Consider the following 25445-nt stretch of genomic DNA (forward strand, 5'->3'; position numbering starts at 1 on the left):
AAGGCTATTTTTAAATATATGGTAATGATTTAAATAATTAATTACAAGGCAGGTAACACAAAGTAAAAAATGAGACCATTACATTACTCACTGAAGAGAGAATGGGCAAATTGAAATTCAATTTTTGTTAGATTAGCTACAGCAAAACAAAAGAAAAATGTAAATAAAGTTACACCTCATCTAAGTTGAACGTCGAATAAAATGCAACCGGAGAGTATATTAGCACTGAAAAGCAGAATACTAATCTCCAAAATTAGAAGACTGATCAACTGGGATATGCATCAGAGATATTCATCAAAGCCTTGCAACAGCCTATCTCCATTTACTGTTTAGATACAGCTAATCTACATCATTAAATTGACCATTCAGTAACTGAAAATCTGCCATGTAGGTCCCGACTTTTCATAGAAGCTTTTAAATATGTATTCGGTAACTACAAAGTCCTGAATATATTTTCAGTCTTTTTATACTAAGATTTACAACTAATGACCTTAAGCAATGTCATGCATGTAAAACAAAATTATGAGACCACCCTGGTTTGAGCAGAATTAAGGTATAGAATCATACTTCATTCTCATTCAAATTTAGTAGGATAGAACAAAAAAAAAAAAAAATCCATAGTAATATAGCTAAACCTATTTCATAGTTTTACTTTGTAAAACATGCCTCTTCACTTGTATTTTGCTATTACAGGCTCAATATAAGTAGACAATTATCTAAGCTTAATGCCAAGAATGATAATGCATTGAGCACATGCAAAATCCTTGTGCAACATCAACTACAGCCCGCAGGGATAAAACATTTATCAGTTGCTCCTTAGAGCACTAGTGGCTTGAAAATTTGGCTGCCCATGCCGACATTTAGTGAAATCATAGTTTTAGCTTCATTCAGAACCCAACACAGCGAAGCCTGATACCAGGATGACTCTGCTGGCAGCCTGCCTCCCCGTACCCACATGCACTGCAGGCTACTTTCTGTCCCACTACTTTCCATGAAAGAAGTCCTTTTACTTGACTGCAGTAGTTGGCACAGTGCCCCTTTCATGGACCAAACTAATCGTCATCTTGGATGTAACAAATTAGTACATTCTCAGAATAATAATAAGCATGGACATGAAAACACTATTGTTTTTACTTGGAAATGAAGTAACTACATTTTAGCTGGGTGACTTTTTCAGATCAGCACTGCAGGCAAAAATAAATCTTATAAAAAGAATGGACAATTACAGGAGATATGAGACACAGCTTTTGCTGTGGGTTCAGAATTAAAGAGCTGCTTCTCGTGCTGCCTGAAGAATGCGCTGTAAATAAAATTGTGAATATCGAATGATTTGTTCACTTCAAGAAGAACTGGCTTTGGATATAGCTACTTGGTTTACAACTAATATTTTGCCTCTAAAGTACAGAAACGCTTAACAAGGCTCTATTAATATTAAAATTATGTACTTTACAAAATATATTGAAAACACAAAATACAGAGTAATGCAAGAATCAGGCTAAACATGGAATAAAGTTGCACACTTTTGGAATGTAAAATAAAGTTTGGTATTGTGAAGTATATCTCTAACTAAAAATAATGTTCATAAATCACAGCACACTCGCCGTTTCATCTGAGCGCTCTGCATTTTTGCTAAGGCCATGCACATTTAATCACACACCATCCTTTAAAATCAGTATCGCAGATCAGATTTGGTGATGCCATTTTAAAGAGCTGATAAAGTAAATTCTCCCCATTGTTCTCAGCACAGATAGCCTAGGCCAAGTTCTTAGAAAAGTACGAATAATTACAACTTTCCTGTATCATAGCCCAGTACAGTAAGAGCTTTCTTGCCAGACTGTGATATGGAACATTAACAGGGATTTGAATGCAAGTTCCTCCTTTACTGTGTAACTCCTTAGAAGCAGATAAGACTAAATTAGTGTGAAGTGCCGACAAGTATGAAAGATTAAAACAAATATCTCTGTAAATAAGCTCCACATGTTTCCGTTTCATATCACGTTCAGTCTGTGATATAAAATTCCAATATATATCACATATATGTGAAAAATACTGAGCTGGAAACATTTTAAATAATCCCAGCTATTTTATGTGAAAATGTAACAGTTTTGCTAAACTTTCTGGTTCACATGAGTCCAAGAATATCTCATTATAAATGGAGACAGTCCTGAAAAAGCAATCAAGCATGACTAAAAAGATCACTCTTTTACACAAAAAAATAGCCTTCTTATTTTACCCTTTGTTGGAAAGACATTTGGCCAGCCACAGGGGAAATACATAATCTACTTTTATATTCAAATAATATATTTCAAAATTCTATGCATACAAGGACCTTAAAACAATTCTGGGTGGAATACATGAGACATGGGTTTATGCGATCCTAATAACTGAATTGCTGACATGGGCTGACAATTACTGGGAGGTTGTTTGTTTGTTTCTGTTACTTTAAAGCATGCATACGAGGATTCTGTCCATTAGTTATTTCTGTTGCAACTCTGAAGTAAAATACCAATGGGAAGACATTGCAGTAAACCATCCAGGGAGATCCTGACCAGAGAAAGAAGTATCTCTTATGAGCAGTACGCAGATTTTCACAGAGATGTTGATTTTTAGAATTACATTAATCTGAAGCTAAATTTTGATACAAGAAGCATTCTGCCACAATTCATATATTCATAGAACCTATTCAAAGAAGAGAATTTGTAGCTAATCTCTTCCAGAATTTCAAGGGCTAATGAATCAGCATCTTAATTTTAAGGATACTAATATGTCAGTGGTTCTGCAAGAAAATTGCTTTTCAAGGCAAAACTGCCAGGGTAAGAGTCAGGGAGGAGAGATGCAATTGATGTTTTTCACTGTACTTTAAACAAGACGACTGTTATTCAGTTTCTCAATGCCCAGGATTATGAAGATCAGAGTTCTACACACCCCAGAAGAGAAAAGCTTAGAGCAATTACAGTTCCCTTCTAAGTGCTGTAGCACTCGCTGTTGGTTTTCAACAAATAAGCAGCCTACACACATCTTTACTGCTTCATAGCTGTGTGAGGTTCACGCTCCTAAAACTCACCAATATCAAAAAGAAACAGCGAATTCAACTGACAAAACACCACCATCTTAAGCCCTGAATTTCATCACTTCTGAAAGTTGAAATTTTTTCACATATTAGCTGGATATGTTCCCCTTACGCCTTTGCTGAGAAACAGGGAAGTTACAATATCAGGGCAAAGGACTGAGGAGTGAAATGTCAGTGTGACTTGCGCATTCATTGCTTCCTCTGGACCCTTTCAGCTTATACAGCAGAACAGGATGAATATTTGTGCTAACTACACATTTCAGCACAAAGAACCCAATTCAGAGAAAAAAAAAATCTCATGCCATCTATGGCGTCTGTGCACTTTAGAAAATACAATTATAAATGGTTTATTCATTCGCAGGGAAGAGCCTCTATGAGCGCAGTGCGAGCGACCTGCCCTGCTGGGTTTGATGAACCCGATCCAAAAAGCAGCAAGGGCATGGGCCTAACTTGCACCGACTCTTGTTTACCCCCCCAAACACGTCATGTATTGAAGCACGGGCTGTGTGACCAAGTTGGAACACGCGATACACAACTGCACTTTAAAACTGGTACCGAGGGTTAAACAGCATAAAGACCCGAGCTGAAGGTGCATGGCTGGATGGACAAGTCAGAATGAAGATAAATTTACTGAAAACCATTCTCACATCTTTTGCAATTACTATTTTTAAATAGCAGTTACTGGTTTAGGAAAGCAACTCTGTATGGATCCTACTTGCACATACAAAATGCTGTATTTATGATTCCTTATCTATTTGTGTATTCTACAAGCACTGAAAATCCCTCACAAATGCTCCTAAAAAAGAAAACAGACATAGCTGTACGTCCACAGCAGTTAATAGCACAGGCAGCTAATTAATTATGTACTTATGCGCGCAACCAGCTATTCATGCAAATTATACAAGCAGTTGAGTACACACTTGGTGCACACAGACACTTAATTGCCCAGAGTGCTGCAAGTCTTACCCAAGATTAAACATGTCATACCTAGCAGTTGCCGTGATCTAGATCCTCAGGACCCATAGATGAGTTTCCACCTACCAGCAAGGCGAGCCTACCAGCAGCATTCAGAACAACCTTTTGCATTAATGCAGGTGCGCAATACCGAAGAAACAAAGGGGTTTTTTGTTTTTAATAAAAGTCTAGCAAAAATGATTTCTATTATACTCACAGGAAAACTAATTTGGCTTTTTTATGTCTTAAGTACCATTTGTAGACTTATGATGCATAAAACGCAAAAAAAGACGTGAGGGAAAAAAAAATTAAAATGTCTTTCTTTGATTATGTAACAGTGCAGCTCTCCCTCCTTGCCACTATCTCACTGATGCATTTGAAGTGCTATAAAAAGGTACTGTTTGAAGCCCTGCATAATTTTTTCCTGATGATGCCATTTGCTTCTGCAGGGCTAGAGGAAGAGCTGCTCCGTGTGCCCCCTCCTGGCTGTGGCCCCACTGCAGCCTCCAACCAGGGGCAAGGATGGCCACCACCATTTTCAGTGTACTCACAATAACATCAGCCAAAACGATTTTCAGAACAAAAACGTCGATGTTCATGGTTTCAGAAGGAATGCATTAAAATAAAGGTAAGTGGAACTTCTCATGGAAAGATCTACTAACGCTTGATAAATTTTAAAGGACTGTTTTCACTTGCATCATATTAGCAGTTAGACTCAATGCAGGACACATTGTCATCAGTACCAATTCTACCCAACTACAAAAGAAAAAAGCTCCCATTGTTATTAATAAACAGCAGCATTTAGAAGCACAATCTAATGTAGACATCTGAGAGTCATTAGATGGAAGCAGTAAGTCTAATATCATAGGAAACTTCGGGGGTAATGGCTCAAGGACAATAATTACATTGCTCTTTTTCGTAATGACTGTATATTTGAGATACAATAGTTTCACATGAAAATGTAAACTTCACATGCATAGCTTGCGTTTTCATCTTTATTCTTTAAATAGATGAGGCAAATCTAGACTAAAGCCAGAATATTTTATGACTACTTTGAGAAAAATCTCTCTTCTTATTTAGATAAAGAGAACTTGAAAGTTCACCATACAGTCAGAAACAAGGTTACTATTCCTTTGCTACTGGGAAGTGGATACCCAGCATCCGGAAAGTGAAACAGAAGAAAGCTATAGGATTGAGGAAAAGAAAAGAAGAGGACATGAAGTAGAATCACAAAAGGCTGAGAAAGGGAAGGAGACTTGTGTACACCTTGATATGGAATGGAAGAGTATATTTTCTCTTTTTCTTGACCTCCATAAAAGAAAACCCAGTTCAACCTGTGTAATCCAAAGGATGAGAGTTAAATCCAATGTAATTAATTGAAATTATTTTATTTGCAACTGTAATTTTGCTCTGAGCCTTTTTCTATTGCTGAAGTCTAGACCTAATGAGCAATCCTTCTAACTGGTTTTAGCAGTAAGGGATATGTGCATACCTTTGAATTTGATATCAGATATAATCGCCACAATGTTTAAATCCCTTGTATACAGGGGTCTTGCTAGAAAATATTTAATTCTTGACCTTTCTGATGACCCATGTTTGTTTTCCTCTCACCCAAGTGCCACCAGAGGAACAAGTACTAGCACTCCACACAGTTTTCTAGACCAAAACAAACTGACTTCTAGCTACTCAAAGAGACATAAAATATCCAAAACTGCAGACTTACACACAAAGTATGAATAAAAACTCCTTATGAAAACAGTGCCATCATCATAAATATTATTAACTTATGTACCTATTTGTCAAAGATAACTTTTGTGATGTGATACCTGGCACATTGAAAGATTGCCACTATCCCAAAAGTCTTGGTTGCTCATGATTAACAGCACCCACACATACAACCAGCTAATCAAGATCTACTTTTTTTTTTTTCTACAGCATGACAAGAAGGATGAAGAGAATACAGCTGAAATGCTTTACTCTGAAGCCAAGCTTTATGAATAATATTTTTTTGCCAAACTTGAACTGTAAAACTTCTCCTTCATCAGTGACCTCATATCTTGACATTTATTCACATTCGCAGATTAATCTAGACAAAGCACAGCAACAAACACACCCTTTTGAAGAAACACTAGCATGATTTCCAGACTCATGAGCTATGAATTGATGAATTCATGCTCACTCTACACTCCATGTTACACACAACTGACTACATTTTGTGATGGAGCAGCTTCAGGATCCCAGATGCTAGAGCTGATCCTATGAACCACCACACTGGTATTTGAGATGCCTGACAGGGAAGAGGCCTTGTGTTGAACAACAGTAGAGGGACGAGGTATTCAGCAGAGCAATTTGTGCCTAGAAGCCACCTCATTATGGCCCCCCAGCTGTGCCTGCACAGCACAGATGTGCTAGGTGAGGAGACCAGCAAAGCCAGCACGTAGCACTGGGTGCACCCCTTACATGGTATGTGATAGCTTGGTCTAAAACCCAGACACGACACACAATCCACACATGAATTCCTGTATAATGTTATGGAGACAGGAAAAGGTCAAGAGCTGCAAAGTTTAGATTCAAGAACTCTTTTTTTTTTTTTCCTGGAGAAATGGAAATTAGGTATTAAAGCAGTAGAGAAGATAAACCACTGCTCCCCTCCTCATTATCGCATGGTTCAGAGCAGCCACATGATTACTCTAGGGTCCTAGCACAAAATCCACCTCTTGCAACTCAAACATAACTATTTCTGTAAATATTACATCAAATCTCACAGCTGTAACGACAAAATATGAGAAAAAATACCACAATCTTTTTCTCTAGTTATTTTTTTTGTATGAAATAATACAAAATGAGGGAACACAAAATCACTCTTACCAACTTTATGCCCTTTTGTGACTCCCCCCTCGTATTTCAGAAAATCATTCTCCAGATGCCAAGCACTGCATAGGGTTACAGAAGGTCTAGGTGTCTGCATATCCCTCCAAGTAAAATGAATTTGCAATTGAAATTGACATTTTTAATTCTCTAATAGGTTGCTGGGATATTATCAGTACTCTTCCTGATTTAAAATTAAAAGCCGGCAACCTCACAGAAACACTACCTGCCCATACACACTGAGACAATGTTTGATGTGTTTCGACTCCAGGGCAGAAAGAATTAACTTTCAAAATCTTGCTTGCATTGATGAGTGGTCAGGGTGTCTTCACCCCAGTGCAGACATAAACATTCTGCTAATACGAGGAAATGATTTTGGCTATCACTGCTGATAAGATTTTATCAGTATTCTCCATTGTTAATGTATGTTATCAGCCTTTGATAAAAATAAAAGACATAGAAACTATTTTGTTTGTTTAAGAGCAAACTCAGTATCTTAACCATCCACTCCTTCACTAAGTGGATACGCAGCCATGCTTAAAATAGAAATGTAAGAAAATCTTAATAGCCCTTTTCTGTGTTTATAATTGTAAGCAATATTGCAGTAAGTTTTCATGGAGCATGAACATTTAAAAAAAAAAAAAAGCAAACAAACTCACTTTATGTTGCCTGTGCTGACTTATCTGGTTGACTTGGCATATTCTCCTTATCAGCTGCAAGAAACAGAGAAACCAAAAATTAATGGCTGGTCTTCTGGTCAGAGAATGGTTATACAAACTGCCTCCTTGCAACAACAAATTGTGCTTGTTTCATATCTTTCATAGAAGGGTCTCAAAGTAACAGATTACAGTTACACCTCATCCTTCCTAAGTAGCAGTGAATCAGCAGATGCTCAGCAACCTTGGAAAAAAACCTCTTTACAGGTTACTTACAGAATGAAGGGATAAAGATACAAGGTTTGGCCCTCTCTTTCCTTTTCTGACACTTTAGCTACAGTCATCTGATGAAGGAAGAAGGAAAGTTCACATTTCTCACAAATTTAGGATATCTTCAGATATTAGTGTTAGTTGGAAAAATTTCTTAACCCTTATGTTAAGGATAATTAATTCTTCTTTTCCTCCTTCCTGATTTTCATCAGCACCACCCATTTAGTAACACACAATTCCATGCCTTTCTCCTTTTGACTACCACTGCTGCGACACTGAAGAGAATAAGTGAGGGGAGGAGTGAAGTCAAAAGGGTGGGGAATGAAAAGGGAGGGTTTGGATGGAGGAAGAAAGATATGAAGAACAAGTGGAGGTCAAAGCAAAGGAAGAAAGCAGGAGAAGAAGTGAAAAAGCAAGAAGTGACTTCTGGGAGACTTGGAAATGTTCTGGAGAAGTGACTAGTAATACATCCCTTAGTCTTTCCATTTACAGCACCTTTATATGCACCTCCAGTAGGCTGAAGGTGCTTCAGGATAGCAGTATTTCACCTCAGGAACTTTTATTTATATCCTCATGTCTAGACAGGACAATAAACCACTGTACGGAATCTACCAGAGCTGGGCTCTAGTCCCATTACCAAGCCTTTGCAAACACATTTTGTTCCCCTGTATTACTGCAAACCCCCCGATGATAGGATGAGCATCCAGGACCACGCAGGGCTCCCTGGTAACAGAGAACCAGAGCTGTTCGCCTGCGAGCAGCAGCCATGTGCTCAGCTCATGCTCATCTCCTGCATGGATTCTTCTAGGCTCACCTGTGGCCTGGGCCACCATCCTCTGGCACAAGCGGCACTTTGCAAAGATAACACGTTTTTTAGATCGTAGAAGACAAAGGCCCCAACCTTCTCATGGCCAAGAAAGAAAGATTGTCTGTTCCACATTAACTGCTAAGAAGTTAGAAGGAGGAGGATGGATTCATGCCGACACAAGCAATGAGTGCTGAAACATTTCTTTCCTTTTCACGGTTTTCTTATGCCCTAACTGAAGCATAAGGGAAAAATATCTCAGGAGTGTCTTGTAATTTTCAACCTTATTTATGCAAATTGACAGAAACTGCATCCAGTCAACAGCTCTGCATCAGTTTACAGTAATTAAAAAATCCTTTTTAGGCCTTAAGTGTCTGATCTGAACACTCCATTGGCCATCTTGTGAATTTGAACACTGCTGAAAATTCAGGCAATGAATATTACATATCAGGCTTTCCAGACTGATGGACATAGAAAAAAAATTTTTGCTATTTATTTCTGATAAGATGGAGATAACCCTAGATGACTGAATCAAGAACTGTACGTTCATGGGATAACACCTGTAGTATGAGACCCCTCATCCCTGGCAGCCTGGGCTACGTGCACTGTAATCTGCCGTCACTGGTACGTTGCTTTCATCCTTCGGAGACATGTCCAAAAACCCATCCCTGTGGACAGATCAATAGTTCTACAATACTGGTTTGATTGTTTTCTGCTAGCCCTAAGGTGGCATATACAAAGAGGCATTTTGGAATTCTTTGAAGTGGTTCACAATGCATGTTACTGACCACATGGTATGTATTCTGCATAGTCTCATCGACCTGTTTGTAAAGACCTCTGCCTACACTGAAAGATATTTAGGATGGAACTTGGCAGATCCAGACTGAAAGCCTCAAGCCTCTGAAAAGCAGTGCCAGGCTCTGGGTGGGGATGTTTGTGGATGGCTCCCTCTGTGTCTCAGCATGGAAGCTGAGTGGAACACATCTAGAGGTCACTGGTCAGTGCATCTACTGTTTAAAAAGAGAAATTTAAAAGCCCCCGCTTTTTAAATAGACCACGGGTATTGTTCAGAACTTCATCTTTTGGGATAATCTACAGGTCCAGCAGATCTGTACACACACAGATTAAAAAGAAAATCTTTCAACAAATGGCTGTTTTCTCCAGTCGCTTTCTTCAGCTGATAGGACCCAGCAGCAAGACTTACACTTTGTGTCCAGGACAAATAAATAAAGGCCTAAAATCCTGGTCAATGTGCTTTGCTTCAGCACAGGATACACCATTAACTGGATAACTCCTTATCCACAAAACTCTGCAAAAACATAGTTAAGTCTTCCCATATCAGACCTAAGCTTCTAACGTCTCTTTCCAAGCATAATGTAAAACATGCTATAGAAACCCAAAATAAATCCAATGAAAGCAAAGGGATGCCTCAACACTCCTGAGTTTCAAAACACTTCTCATTCCAAATCTATACTTGAGAAAAGGGCTTAGTTTTAAAAGCAAGCCAACAAATAGCTTTCTTTTACTGATTCAGCTTTAGTTATCTCAAAAAACAAAAACAAACCAAAACCCCAAACACCTCAAAACCAAACCCAAGTAAAATCACAACACTTAAAAAATGTAAGTTTTATCTGTAGGTTTTTTTTTTTCCCTTGGAAAAGGGGAATTAAACTATTAAAGGACACCTTGTTAAGTAATTATATAGCAACATCACTGTGCAATTAAATAGCCATCAGTCCCTGCAGCTGAGAAATTTCAGGTAATTATTCGAAGATAATTTAATAGGAGAATTACTGTATTCAAGAAAGCATTAGCTAGTAATCTACCTCAATTAAAGCAACCAATTAATTTCAGCACCTTGATAATAGTTGCCTTTTGCAAAACTATCCTCCCCTACACACACACACGCAAACTGTAAATTTTAAAATAATAAAAAAATGTGAATTTGGTGCAATTCAGCTTCTATTTTAACAGTTCCCATCCAGAGAGTTTGGGGTGCCTTTGTTTTACCTTATTTTATCAGTATTTATGAGTTCGGTTTTTCTGTGGGCAAAACTATACCTGCAGCTGTAAGTTAGAATAATGAGGTGTGTGCACAAAATCTGTACAAAAGGAATAAACATTTGTCTGTTCATACCAAAACAGAGTGCAAAAAGCCACATAATAACTGAAAAAGTGTCTCATGGTGACAACGTGTCTTCAGGAAATTATGGGACTCTCTCGCAAGTTGTGCTGCTGTACAGAGCACTGGAGGCAGAAGTCATTAATCACAGAGTTGCAAATAGTGCTTATTGTAACAGATTCTGTGCAGGAATAAAAAATGCACATCCCACCCAGCAGTGTGTTACATAGCAAAATGTTTTGTCAAAGCCAGAACGCACTGGCAGTTTTTTGCTGCAATGGGGAATATCAACAGCTTTCGTACTGGTGAGCTTGGGCTCCTTGAATGGCAGCAGCACCACCAGAAACATGGAGGCCACGTAGGTAATTTCCAGGGAGGCACAGAAGAGAATTAGGCATCCAGATCTTACACAGATTCAGTGGTTGCTGAGGTCCTAAATTCCTTGCATTTCTTTAAAAATCAAAATATGTAACAATCAAGGAACAGTTCCTTTTTTAGAAATATCCTGTCATGCAGATGTTCACTATTTTAATCACCATTTTCTCAACCAGAGAAAACCAGATCTGTATTATGTTTTCTTTCATTTCCTATTTAATTTGTTTTTAAATAGAAAATAAATGATGGTTGCAAATAAAAGAACACCCATGTGATTCAGATCTTTATATATTCTCCATATATGCTGAGGGTTCCCTTCCCTCCCCCTTACACCACAGCAATGTGTTGATGGTAGACTGAATAAGTGCTCTTTTATCTAAGCCTTGAAAATATGCATAAACAAATACAAAACTCAGCCTTGGCAAGACTGATTCATTTAAGAAAAAAGAACTATATAAATGTTTAGAGGTTTGTTTTTGTTTTTGTTTTTTTTCCCCCTTTCTCTTTCATAGGATGAAATGAAACATAGACGTGAAAATCTCCGCAGTCCGGATATGGAATAATCCTACATTTGCAATAGTGGCTTTTTTGGAATGAGTCTGGTCTGCACTGTGATTAGAGCCATTACCTGTTAAGTAACTGAAAGTCATGTAAAATCTGTCAGACTGTGGCCCCTGCCCCACGCCTTTGTTCTGCTTTGGTTTTTATGTCAACAGCTTGCCAATGTTCCCCCTACTGACCCATCCATTTAATTCAAGAGTACTCAGCATTACCTGACCCATTAGAACCACCCCAGGATTTGGAGAGGTAGACTGCATTCCATTGCTTGTTGTGTGGCTATTTTTTTAGCCCACCATTATTCCCAGCATTTTTCTACAAAATTATCATTGCAAAACATTTTACTGAGCAAATACAAACGGCACCAAAATGCCTCCAAACTCTTGACAGACTCAATGGTGTTTAATATATTCCTGAGCTTTTGTTTGTTGCACTATCTTCCTATTTTGCCTTTTTATTACCATCACTGAGTAACCTTTAAGGCAACAGAGAAAGAAAGCAATAATAAAAACCCCACAAACAGATCCATTATATGTATCTATTCCAAAATCTGTGTATCACTCTCCACCCTGATAATCAACTACGCACTTCAGCATATATCTGCCTTAAATCACATTGATTAAAATGGGATTAAACATATATCTAAAGCCAGACTCATTCTTAAGTACCTTGCCTTGTAAGAAAACAAAGATAGGTATTTCACTGACCACTGGTTTTCTCACCTCCTCATCTAGTGGCAGATAGAAGAGCATGTATTAGACAGCACTGGCACAGCCTCTTAAGCCTTTGCAGGTGGTTGTGATCCCTGTGATGGAAAATCTAATTTTTCTTCACTATTGTAAAGAGGGATGAGAAAGAATATAGCACCACAGAGATTAGGGAAGAACCCTAAAAAACTCCCAATGCAGTCTGCAGGGGCCATGAGCTGAACAGCAGGTATCTTTGGGAGTCCTGCTCCCCTTTCTCTCAAAAGAGAAAATACAATGGTTCTTCATACCAAGCTAAACAAATAAACACAAAAAAATACCATATATTGACAGGATTAAAATCAGAATTTATCAGGAGGCTGCAATACAAATTATAAAACCAGAATAAGTAATTGACAGTATTTACTATTGAGAGCTACTATTCTCTTGGCATCCAGAGTCAAATTATACGTGTATTAATCCCCCAATCACAAGTTTACTCTCCGAACAATATAATCCAAGTGATTAGAGAAAGTAGAGATTCATCCAAAATAACTGCAAGATACCTAAAGGATTTAATTTGCTCCATCCCAGTACCACTTGCTGTTCTAATTATCATTTCATCCCGAGTTACTTGTAATTTCCTTTTAGTGCCAAAAAAGACGTACGTTTTCTTAGCATTTAGTAGGAGTCTGCTATTAATCAGTCATTTTTCAACACTTAGAAAATTTTTTTTCACGGATTTAATACATATTTATCAATTGATCATCCATAGCAGCATTATCTGCATTGATAATTGATTAAGAAAACATTAAAGAATTTCAGTCTTAATAGGGATGCCCTGAGAAGCTTCCTCATATCCAACAACAGGTCAAATTCACAGGCTCTCAATTAAGCACTCTGCCAAATTGAGATCATTGAGATTCTTCCCTAGAACTGTGTATTATTTTATTACCTGTTCTGCATGAGGAAAAAGAACATCAGCTGAGCCCCTACTGGCAGTGAGGTACGTGACTGAGGGACATGGTAAGCAAATTTGGTTTCGCCAGGATTCAACACATGGTGTCTGTTTCCTGTGACTACTTTTAGGGGGCAGGCAAAATGACAGGCTCACCTTTGTATGACCGAAAGCAGAGGTAACAATTTTAAATCAGTGAAGAATGGTAGCACAAAACAGCACTCTTCTTTTCTAGCAGAAAACAAATCTTCTGAGATGCAAGTTTCAAAAGCTGGGAGGCATCCTCTAAAATGTCTCCCTTCTGCTAAGGCCTGCAGGAGGAACCTTGTCTCTTCCCGCAAGCCGGCAGTTGGAGGGATGGCTGGAAGGGCTGCCAGCGGCTCACCCCAGGGCAGCATGCGTGCCCTCAGCACGCAGCAGCAAGCCTAGGGACCATATACATGAGCAGCTTTCTCAGCATCAACAAAAAAAGCATAGCCACAAGAAAATAACACTCCATACAGACAGGTCCCATCTTAACCCGTAAGTTCTTCCTAGCAGCAGCCATCTGTGTCTGTCCACAAAGCCAACGCTTTGTACCCCAAATTTAAGAAAAAAGAATCTTTTTGCAGAAAATGAGAAAAATTATTACAGAGAGATTAAAGGTGAGGGGAGAAGGAATATTTTAGGTAAGACATGGTTAGCTACAGAGACTTTAATAACCACAAGTAAGGAAAGGAAGTTCAATTTAAATTTCTTGCTGAACAGAACAACACTGGCAGTTTACCATCACTAAGGCTGGGAATGGTTCCCTGCTAACCCCACAGATGCTCGTGCCACCCAGTTCAGTTCTAACACACACTGCAGGGGGAATGTAGTTCACACCTTTAGAGATCTGATCTGAACACTGATTCATTTCAGGATGATGGTGGGATTTTTGTTGCAATAGCAGTTGTGAATCTAAGCATCAGTGAACGCTGAACAATCACCTCTGCTTCAATACTGCCAATCAAGCACATTAAAACAAGTAGCATAAATATTCTTATTATTGGAAACAAATTTGTGAATGCTTCTGTTATTGTTGTTTATGGCTAAGTCACTATTAAAGTTAGTCGTATGAGAAAACCAACTCCACCACATTCACTAACAGAACTGGAAAGAGAATAAAATTCAACTTAAAACAATAATTCCAGGAAAAATATTTTCCTCTTGTGACAAGTTGTTAATTGTCTTAATCTACTAACTATCAAACAATCTCTATCTCCAGTGATGAAAAAGAAATTGGGCATCATTCATGTTATCAACTACCATCTCCAAGGATCTTAGGATGCTGTTTTTAAGAAATGGCAAACAGAAATGAACAGAAAAAGCTCAGCCAAGTTATCAAAACCACTTATATTAAAAAAGCTCTGTAAAATCTAATCCTGACATCAGTAGGCTACAACTTTGCATGTCCCCAGGGCACTAAAATAATACTCTTTAGAACAGCAGGTGGACTATTTTAGACTTCAGCTTTCTAGTTCTAACAAGGCTTTTACATTTTTTTTTCTAGGAATTAAGGATGCTAATCACAATCTCCAAATGTGCATTGCTGGGTTGTAAAAATATTAGACCACAAACTGACATGGCAGCAATGCATTATGCTGCTGTGAAGGAGTCCTAAATAGGAGGAAAACTCGAGATTCCAGGCCTGCCATCACAAAGGTCAACATAATTGGCCACATACAGCAAAATCAACCCCCGTGTCTTCCCCTAGCCAAGTCGACTGCCAAGGAAACCCTTTCTTCCTACTGGGATAAATGAAGTCTAAAGCAGAAGGAGCAGGAGTCTTGGAAATTTTAGATTTAAAAATGTAAAGAACCCAAAAAGATGGCAGCCAAATTTATCCTTCATCCTAAAAAATGACATCCGAATTTAGCACAAATGACAGTTACAAGTTTGAAGCAAGAAATGCCTAGGATGAAACGTTCACGAAGTCTTGATAAGTACATCTCTTATAAATTTTCCTTGAATTCAGAAACCAGTTAGAGCAGAGAACAGAAACATGCAGTGACTAAGCCCATAACAAACATAAAGCCCCCTTGACATAACATAACAAACAGGTACAAAAGATTAACAAAGATTAAAGAAAAGTTGACAACCTCACCATTAAAATAACATGCATTGTGAGTTCTTTAGAACTGAGCTTGGGCATCAGTAACTCACCCAAAAAATAATGGATGTGGAAGCAAAACTTGCCTGGAATATTCCTTCTGATCATTTCAGGTCACATAACCAGAACTTTGCTGCAACTAAGGTCAGCATTTTTGCTAACTGGTATTTGTCTCATTGGCAGTAAGAGATCCAGCTACACTATGAAGTAAATACTTAAGAAACAAATTTCTTCTTAATACTGCTCCATCTGGATAAATGAGTTCTCCATCAAAAACAAAGCTCACAATTTCTTTGGTTGCCTACAGGCTACCATGAAAAGAATACTAATCCTATTCAACATACAGCCTCATCTCAAGAGAGAAACCTTTTGCTTTTTTTCAGAGATTTAAGAAAAAACTAGCACATCCACAGACCCCGCTATCCTACCAATGTTTTGACCTCGGTACTTTTTCAACCACCAGATCCTGGTTTTACCAATAGAAACCCTGAAGTCTCACATCCCATGACTCTGACATCCAAAATAGGACCGCTGATACTCCCCTCGAGAACTCCGTAAAGCAGCAGTTGTGGCAATATCATTTGCAAAGGAAGGATGAAGGATCTCTCTAAAGATGAAGGGAGAAGGATGCTCTTATGCAGCTGGATATGAAGCACTGTCAATAGAAACTACATCTGTGAACAGCAGTAGCAAAGCTCCAACCCAGCTCTGCCTTAGGCAGATACATGAGGAGCAAGAAAACACCCCAAGGAGTTTCTTTTCTCCCACAGCACATTCAAACACTGACAGATTATCTCTGATAAAATAAATCTTGCACTAATTATGGAGAAGATCAGTCACAATGTAAGGACACAGCTAGTTCCCCAACCCTGCTGGTGCAACGCAGCTGCCGGCAGGGCAGCATGGTGAGATATAAGATGCCATTCTACAAAAGATGAGATGAGTGTTGCTCAAGGCTGCCCTTAATCCCAGTGCTCCTAGCCCAGCCATCCAGATCGCTCCATTTCTGCACACCTTTGGAGAATTACCTGCTTGCAAAAACCTCAACTGTCAAATAGGTTGAATGAAGTACATGGCACAGAAAGCCTATGAATAGTAGGGAGAGAGGGGAAACAAGGAAAGCAATGGAATAAAAACAAGAGCACCACACATTTTATATGCTGAAGAAATGTATTTTCTAAATTACATGCAGACTTGTTTCCATTTTCATATTCTTTACTGTGGGTTTTTTTGGTTTTGTTTTGTTTTTTTTTGGAAGCTACTGAAAATGAGCGTAAGAGACAAAAAAGTACTTTGCCCTGCAGGAATACAAAAATTGTAAAAGCACAGGCAGCACTACAGAGGAGCAGTGCCATTCACTCACAAAGAATTTTGTGCATGTAGATGGCTGATTAATTGCTGGCCTGCCTAGACGAAGCTGCAACGAGCCAGATACTGTCAGCATGCCATCTGTTACCATGGAAATGCACAATGTTCCTGTTTCTGACAAACCCTTGAATACTGGATAGATTGTGCCATATGTAAATAAGGCAAATTAGTTTTCCTATATCTTCCAGACAAGGTTAGACTAAAAGAAAATATATCTGTTTAAACATACTGTAACCTCCAAGATGGGAACTGGGTAAATCTTCCTTCTTTTTCCCATAAAAATCTCATTCAAATTGTTGTTAGAATTGAAGCACTGTCGACCAGCATTAAGAAGCATAAAATTAATTCCCAACCAGTAATGTTTACAAAAGCAGTGCTAAAAAGAAAAAATACATATGCTGTACGCATACAGCACTCACTATGGTCATTCTATTTTTACTTCCAAATTTTTCTTTCTTTCCTCCTCCCTGCCCCCGCAATGGGGCAGTGTTAAAACATACGTAAGAGAAAAAAAAAGAAAAAAAGAAAAAAAGAAATTTGTATGGTGAGATGCTGTAGTTTGCATCATTTAATCAAAATGCTAGTTTCTTAAGAGATGCCATAGTTTTTAAACAAGAAAGCATTTCACTTAGTAATTTGAATATTGTTACATGTATAGCTGCAGCATATTAATTCTACTTAAATCAGAGGGGCTGCAGTAGCATGCATGTGTAAGGGTCTAGTTTAAGGATTTCAGAAGCTAAAGCCTAAGCGGTTGTTCCATGCTATCACATTCCTATAAAAAATAAACTCCAGGGTAAGAAATTTAGAACTTAAGATTTTGATTAGTTACTGCATTCTGCAAATTTGTATAAAACAAAAAGCAAGAAGATAAAAAAGAACAACAAAATACACTTAATGCACTCATTGACAGTAACACATTTTGGGTAGCTATAAACATCAGAGCATACTGCCTCACTAGGCTGAATTTTCCTTGACCGTGAGCACTTTGCAAAGCACAGACAACAAAATATGGCTTTACACTAAGGCACGTCTATCCCCAGAAGTATCAGGTTAGTATAAACATCAACCCAACATCAACCCCAAGAGCATAAAACTGATGGAATTAATACCATACATGATCCCTTTAGCCAGATAACAACATAAAATGAGCTGATAAAAAGGAGCATCTCCACAAATAGACTGGAGCCCTTCTGAACCATGAAATAAGTGTGAGTCAAAGAGGTTCTAACAGCGGACCAGCACACATTAGTCATAGGGCCAGAGGAGCAATAGCGTGACTTAAGTCACTTTTCATTATTTTCATCATAAGTGAACTTACTCCACAACTCACATTTTCTATTTTCACTCTATACCTTTATGGGGTAACATAGCATTCTGATAGAATAGAGACAACACTATCTAAATTGGGATATGAAAATGTCACAGGTCTCACAACTGTCAATGTGCAACATTGTGAATGCAGGCTTTATGGGTTCTTAACCTGCTTCCTGCCCCCTGCCCCACAACTTCTTTTTGTGCTTTCCAGCACTGAGATTGATGTATGGCATAACAATGGCTGAGCACTAACCTCACAAAATTAGCAGGCAGCTGTGTATGAATATCTACCTGATAAGAGAATTAATCAGTAGCTCCAGTAACAATAAGGTTAACACGTTCATGGTAAACACACCCTGTACATTTAATACATTTTTATACAGTCCATTTATTGATACTCAACTTGCAACACTGTGAAATGTAACTTCTAAAAACTGAGCAGCCATTTCCAATATTTGTCAAAACATTATTGCTTGTTTGAGCCTGACTCTACAAACTTAGAATCCTTAACTATCCAGAACTTCATCACTGCAACATTTGTTAAATCAAGGTGACTATAAAATAGAGAAAAATTTAGGTGAAACATATTAGCTATCTTAACATTATTTTACAAAAATGAGGCTTGTTAGGATTAGTCGCTGCTCTCAGCAACATTCATGGTATCACCTGTGACAGCTGATTCTGTGACACTGACTTCTTCCCCTAGAAGCACATACTGCAGTGCCTTGAAGTTCTGCTCTTCTCCTCAACCCTGAGTCTCCTGAATGCAAGAGCATACAGGGAACGTGACACTCACTGACTTCAATTGTGCTGCCTGCCCAAGTACAAGGAGGAAGTCAAGAATCTGAAGAAGGGAAGATTGATAGGAGCGTGACTGTGAAGTATCCATTTCGGAAAAAAAAAAAAAAAAATTGTAGTTACAGGAAATCTTTCATATTTTTTCTGAACACCTTCCTAGCAGTCCTACCTACCAAACAGTGCAAAAGCATTCCATGAGAGTCCCTCACATCTAAGCAAGCTGACAATAGCATTCTATTTAATCAGCAAGCAGAGCCCTGATTTGCCAAACTGAGCAGCTGAATGGTGTGCTACGCCTGCTATGTAATGTTTTGTGAATGTGAGAGCAGAGTTCAAACTTTAAAAATATTCTATAACAAAAATCAGTCTACATCATACCAAGTAGGTCATCTTTAGCCTGAAAATGAATTAATCCCAAAACAGAAGAGACATTATTAGTTCATACTTCTGCACATTGAGCCTAAGCAATCTCTGTGAGCCATTACACAACACACAAGAAAATTGTTACTTTCAAATTCTCTGCCATTTTTAGTAATTAGGTAAGGTTTTGCAGCAGTAACCAATGAAAATTTGCTTTGTTTAATGTTAACAAAGTCTGGAAAGTCCATACAGAAAACTAATTCAGGTAAAAGTCAATCATAACCTGGTGTGTATTTAGCACTTAGCTTTCAGGAATTCATCAAGCGCAAGTCACTTCAAGTTGAAAAAAGCTGCTTTGAATGTCACTGTCATTAAAGCCATAAGAAAACTCTCACCTATAGTGGAGGGAAGCTATATTAATATATTCTAATAGTTCTGTTGAAATACGGACACACAGTGATGAATATAACTGCAAGAAATGTTTCAACACTTGCAAATCGCATAGAGATAAGAGCAAATGGATGCTAACTAATTGCTAGTAATTCCTGGTTGCGTCTAAGATTCCCTACTTGGATGCTACCAGAAGTTATCCTGACATGGTACGTTTCTCCTGAATTAACAAGTTTTTCTGGTCGATTCTATCAGATGAATTGAGCAAAAGGGCTGGATGAAAGAGCTGGCATTTCTGCTGAACCAATGGACAGACAGGTTACATACTCTTTGGGAGTATGTAGTCAGCATGCATCCGATCGGTCGCTTCTCATCCTCCTGATGCTTGGGAGCTCCTACTGGTACTTTCTACAGCAGCACATTTAAAAGCAGATTCAGGGAGTGGACTTTATTCCTCAACAACATCTATAATTGCAGGAGGTGTGGGTCTGACCTCTGACAAAGGAAAAGGTCCTAATAGGACAAGAGCATTAAATTTTCAGATAGTGCCTCAGTGAGACTGAGTGTGGCCACGAAGCACCGGAAGCCAATTTTCTCGTGAGTATAATATTTTCGGTTCCCTCTAATAATGTCTGCTGGAATAAAGATTAGTTCCTGTCAATAGAGCTCCTGGATATTCCCTGCATACAAAGATCTGATTCAAACTCCCTCATGCTGTTTGATTTGCAGCACTTCCTCTCTGACATTTGGTAATGAGTATCTAAAGACAATTAACTTTCTACACACGGATTTTACAGTGCAACACACACGTATGAAGTCTCACCTCTTCTGACAAAACTACAGTAAAGCACTTCCATGGAAATAGTGTTAGAAATGTCATGAGAGATCATTCAATCGAAAGAACCAGAAAATATGTTTTATAACAGATTCAGAAGTGCTGTGCTATAGCACCTGCAGAAGAGGAATACAATTGGCGACAACCACCTGGGTGCTGCAGCGCCACATCTGTGTCCCCTGACATCACCTTTACTCCGGAAGTGAGTTTGACAGATTCCCCTAACAGCAGCTTTTGGTTTGTTTTAAAACATTCCTGTCTTCCCACTCTTTGGATAACCTGTGTCTTTAGAAGAGGTCAGAGGTATCCAAGGGAATCCAAGCAGTATTTGTAGTTTCTACCATGGTCTGAGGAAAAATACTAACATACCTCCAAGTACAGTGTGATGAAGAGTAAGAAAAATTAATTTCTAGATTTCGCTTCATTTTTTAGCATCTAAATATTGATCCCAGATAAGGTGTTGGCCTATCGAATCTAATTTTGATTTTGCAGTTTTGTTATAAAGAGAACATGAAGGACAGAAGCAAAGCTTTACTGGGGATAAGGCAATGAAGAATGTCTTCGAGGACTCAGTTGTTCCCAGCTGTTTATCACAGAATGCATTTTCCATTACCTTTATTTTGTTACTCTTGTAATTAAGCAATATCCTTTGTGATTTGTGGTAGGAAATCCCACTTAGATATTTCCAAAAATGAATGTGAATTCTCCCAGGTTCAAGTCTGCTGGCACTAAGTTCAGTTCATGATTTTCAGTGTTCCCACATTACCTCTGAAAACTTCAGGTTCTTCTGGAACTCCATGGATGTCCTCTACCATGGCTTTGTACAAAATTATGACAACTAAAATTAATATATACTATGCACACAGAAGCATATATTATTCCTCTATCACTCCATGAAGAGGACAGTGAAGAACACATGACAACTGCTCCGGAAGATCTTCTTGGAAACAATATCTACCCAACCGAGCTAAACGCACTCCATCCTTCTTGGTATCATCAGGAAAAGGCAAGAGGAAGTAGAATGGAAAATATGCAAACACTCATGTAAGGCCATACACACAAGGCTATAAACATACCTACCTGCAAATTCACCTTAATGCTATCTTTTTTTTTTTTAAATCTGTTACATGACAGCATTTAAAGGATAAAATACGCAAAACTAAAAAGGCTTAATTGAAATCTAAATGGTGATCCACAGTTGGCATATGTCATCATTGTCATTTTGTTTTCGTAGAGTGATGTCAGTTCTTATCTGCAGAGTGTTTAACAATATTTGACAAAACAAGGGCAGGTATGACATCAAAAATACCCAACAACTTCCTTCTTCAAGCATTTAGTAAGAACCTTTCAGAGATAAGCTAACCATAACATAGATAGAACCTTACTAGTCAGATCCCTAAACTCATTACTTTGAATTATTCCCCACCAAAGCATTGTCACAAGGCTGCACATGCATACCGTCATAAAAGCATATTCCAAGTTACTTTTTATTTTGTGACTTTTTGTTAAAATACTCAGAACTTTCAATAAGTAAAGCATCTGATAGTACCAGTAAACACTGCTATTAAGCAAACAGCTCTAAATATCAATAAATACCAGAAAGATGTACATTATGACTGTTTCTATTTAATCATGAAATTTTCATTTTATGCCTCAAAAATAAATATATTCAATATATTAGGAGCTCAGCAGAGAGGAAAAAACAAAACAAAACAAAACAAGAAAACTCCAAGATTTAAACCCTTTTTCTCCCCGCATCTGGAACAACAGATAATATTCCTCTAGCAAGAGAATGACGCACAGCTTTGTCTCAATTTCTTCTGGTAAGAAATAAAACCATCTCTTTGAATGCAATAAAGTTATTTTTAATTCATCTGAAAATTAGGAGCAGGAACATCTGATACAATTTAAGAGAACTTCAGTAGTTGTTTCCTTAAAAGAGCTTCTACCTTTACCTAACGGTACTTTGGCATTCACAGTATTATCCCTACATCACTCTTGATGGCAGTCATAGTGAAGGTTTCTTTTGAAACTCGCACAGATTAAATTGACTATATTCACCTGGTCAGTCAAGTAAAACAATATTGCTATTAAATACATTTTCCATTGTGACTCCAATTTTGTTTCTGACCTCTAGTATGATTTTGCCAAATCACCTCCTCTGTTCTTCCACACTTACTGAGATTATAAACTCCTAGGAGTGGGGCATCTCTTTGTACAGTGGGCAGTATAATCAGGCTCCAACCACACAGCACAGACATCTCAGTAACTGTCATAAAAACAGCTGAAAACTATAAACCATTTCTGGAGGTCTTTCCAGACTTTTAACCCACCTAGCATCTCTGCAGCTTGTAGAAGCAGCTGAAGTTCTGCTCTGTTTCAGTAACTTCTTACGTTTTCTCCTCACTTCCCCTCTTTGTACAGCTTCATCATTTTGTTGGTATTGAAACTGAACACACAGTGGCAAGGAAATTTAAGGTGGTAACTAAACCTCTACAGAAACTGAGGAGCTGCTAAGCACTTCATTTTATAGATAGCCATGGACTCTAGGGATGACCAACTGCTTTTAACAGGAAGCACACTGCTTGACTTTCTAGATTCAGAATTTTAAGAATACACACATTGTGTTCATTCTTTTCTACTACATTTTTGGTTTCTTGACATGTGATGAAATATAATGGGTAAAAATTGAACTGTAAATAAAAACTACAAGAATTAAAACAAGTTCATTTTGAAAATAAAAAAATACGCAACAAGTTAAGCAAAGTTACTCAAATCCATAAGTGTGGCATGAAGTTGTCCTTTTTGTTGTTGTTGTTGTTTTTAATAACAGGGTTCCCTGAAGCTTTTATACCTGCCCATCACATCTGCCTACCATTAAATTAGCATTCCCCACTTAAAAAAAACCCCAAAATACACTGCAGAAGTGCAGCCAACTTGCTCAAATGACAACCAGCTACTGACTAAAGGTTTATTGTCCCCAAACCTGGGGACATTATTAATCTGAATTACCCTATAACATTTGAGGAAAAGAAATGTTAGTAAATCTTGTGAGCTTTTCAGTCTCTTTACATCTGTTTAATGAATCTGTTTAATGAAATAGTGCCTCTTGAATGCTAACACATCTTTGTTATGAACTTTATGCTAGAAATTGACTCTGTCATCTATTACCCAGTTACAACTTTTAATCAGACAAATGATTGATGAAACAAGCAGTTTTTGGATAGCAAAATCCATTCTGATGGTCTGGTAACCGATTTCACGTCATGAAAATTAGCTCCATTATTACTACCTGTTGTAGCCTATGAACTGATATATAGGACACTCACTGAAGATTTTAATAAAATGCATACTATTTCCAGGGCCAAGCTGCATTTAAGTGTTATTATAGTGCACTGAAAGAAGTTACAACTAATTTGTGTAGAAGGAAGATATCTGGTAATTTCGTGGCTGCATCTCATCCAAGGTTCAATAAGCATTAACATTTTAGCAACACGCTGCCATAAGAGGGTCTGTAAGTGCATCAGGATGGGAATCAAGGCATATTTTCAGTAAATTGGCTCAAAGATAACAAAACGTAAGAAAAATCCCAGCACAAGTTCAGCTCTAGAACAGAAAGAAGTTCTGACTGGCACACATGGCAAAGAAATCGATCCCTGTATCAGAAAGATCATTTGAAGTATTTCACCTAGGTTCCAACAGTCCATAGGCCACCTGCTAACATACTGTGGTTGATCAAATGTCAGCAGTGAAATTGGTGTGAGAACTACCACTTCTCAAGACTACTCCCAAAGGATCTTGCAATAAATTTTTTGTTGCAGTGCAGAGCATTTTTAAAAGAGATATGTCTGACATCCAGAAGTGATTTGAGAAAGGAATGGATTTCTTAAGTATCTATCATTTAAAAGAGCAATAGGAATGCAGAGAGTGAATGAATCATGAATATTCCTTGAGAAAAAAGGCTGGGTGATCAGGGGGATTCCCCTACGTGATAAGATAAATCAGCATAGCTTCATGAAGACGACATGTGGCAGCAGTACACTAAATATTCAGCAAATAAGCCCTGAAGAAAAAACTTGGCAGTTTTTTGCACTGCAGCATTTGACAGTGACAAAGTTTAGCATTACTCAACATCCCTTTGTTAACATTAGATCTATCAGTGGTAAAATGACAATGGACAGACTAGCACTTAGTTTATATCAATATAAACGTAAAAAACAGCTCCAAAAACTGTGCATTTCAAGGCAGCAAAGACACAGATCATTAACATAAAACAAATACAAATTTCTCGGTGTCAGCTCAGTGATGTCTCCAAGCCTTGGACAAACAAACCTTCCACCAATTGCATCCTGACACAGAAGTTGGGGAACAAAAGCCTCTGAGTTTTTCCAAGGTCTTGACAAGACTGGCAGTAAAGAGGACATTCCACGATGCAGGGGCTACTCTGTGTGCATTTACCTTTGCTATCCGAACATGGACAGAATCCACAATCACTGATTTTTACAGAGAAAGAACATTAGCACAAGCCAGCCATTCTACCTTGCTCTAGCTACAAGGTTACTCTCATTGCATTGTTTTTACAGCAAAAATTTGTTTACCATGGTTACATGGTTCATTGGGTCCATAGCTTGATTACACTGAAAACAGCTCTTTCTGATCTCTAAAGGAATTGGAACTGTGCTTCATAATACAGCTCCAATCAACCACCCCAAGAGAGACGGGCAGGACTTGTGGCTGGAAGGATGCATAGCCAAGGGCCACAGGCAAAGCAGCAGTGGGGAAAATGAAGAGTTTTGCAACATCCAAGGTGAGCAATGTCCTTCTGTACAGCTTCATTGGCAAACCCACCAGCTGACGCAAACAGATGAACAGTCTCTCAAATTTCACTTACTTTTGCCACCCAATTAGCAGACACATTCCAGAG

Source organism: Tetrao urogallus (assembly GCF_951394365.1).
Source record: "Tetrao urogallus genome assembly, chromosome: 9".
Lineage (NCBI taxonomy): Eukaryota > Metazoa > Chordata > Aves > Galliformes > Phasianidae > Tetrao > Tetrao urogallus.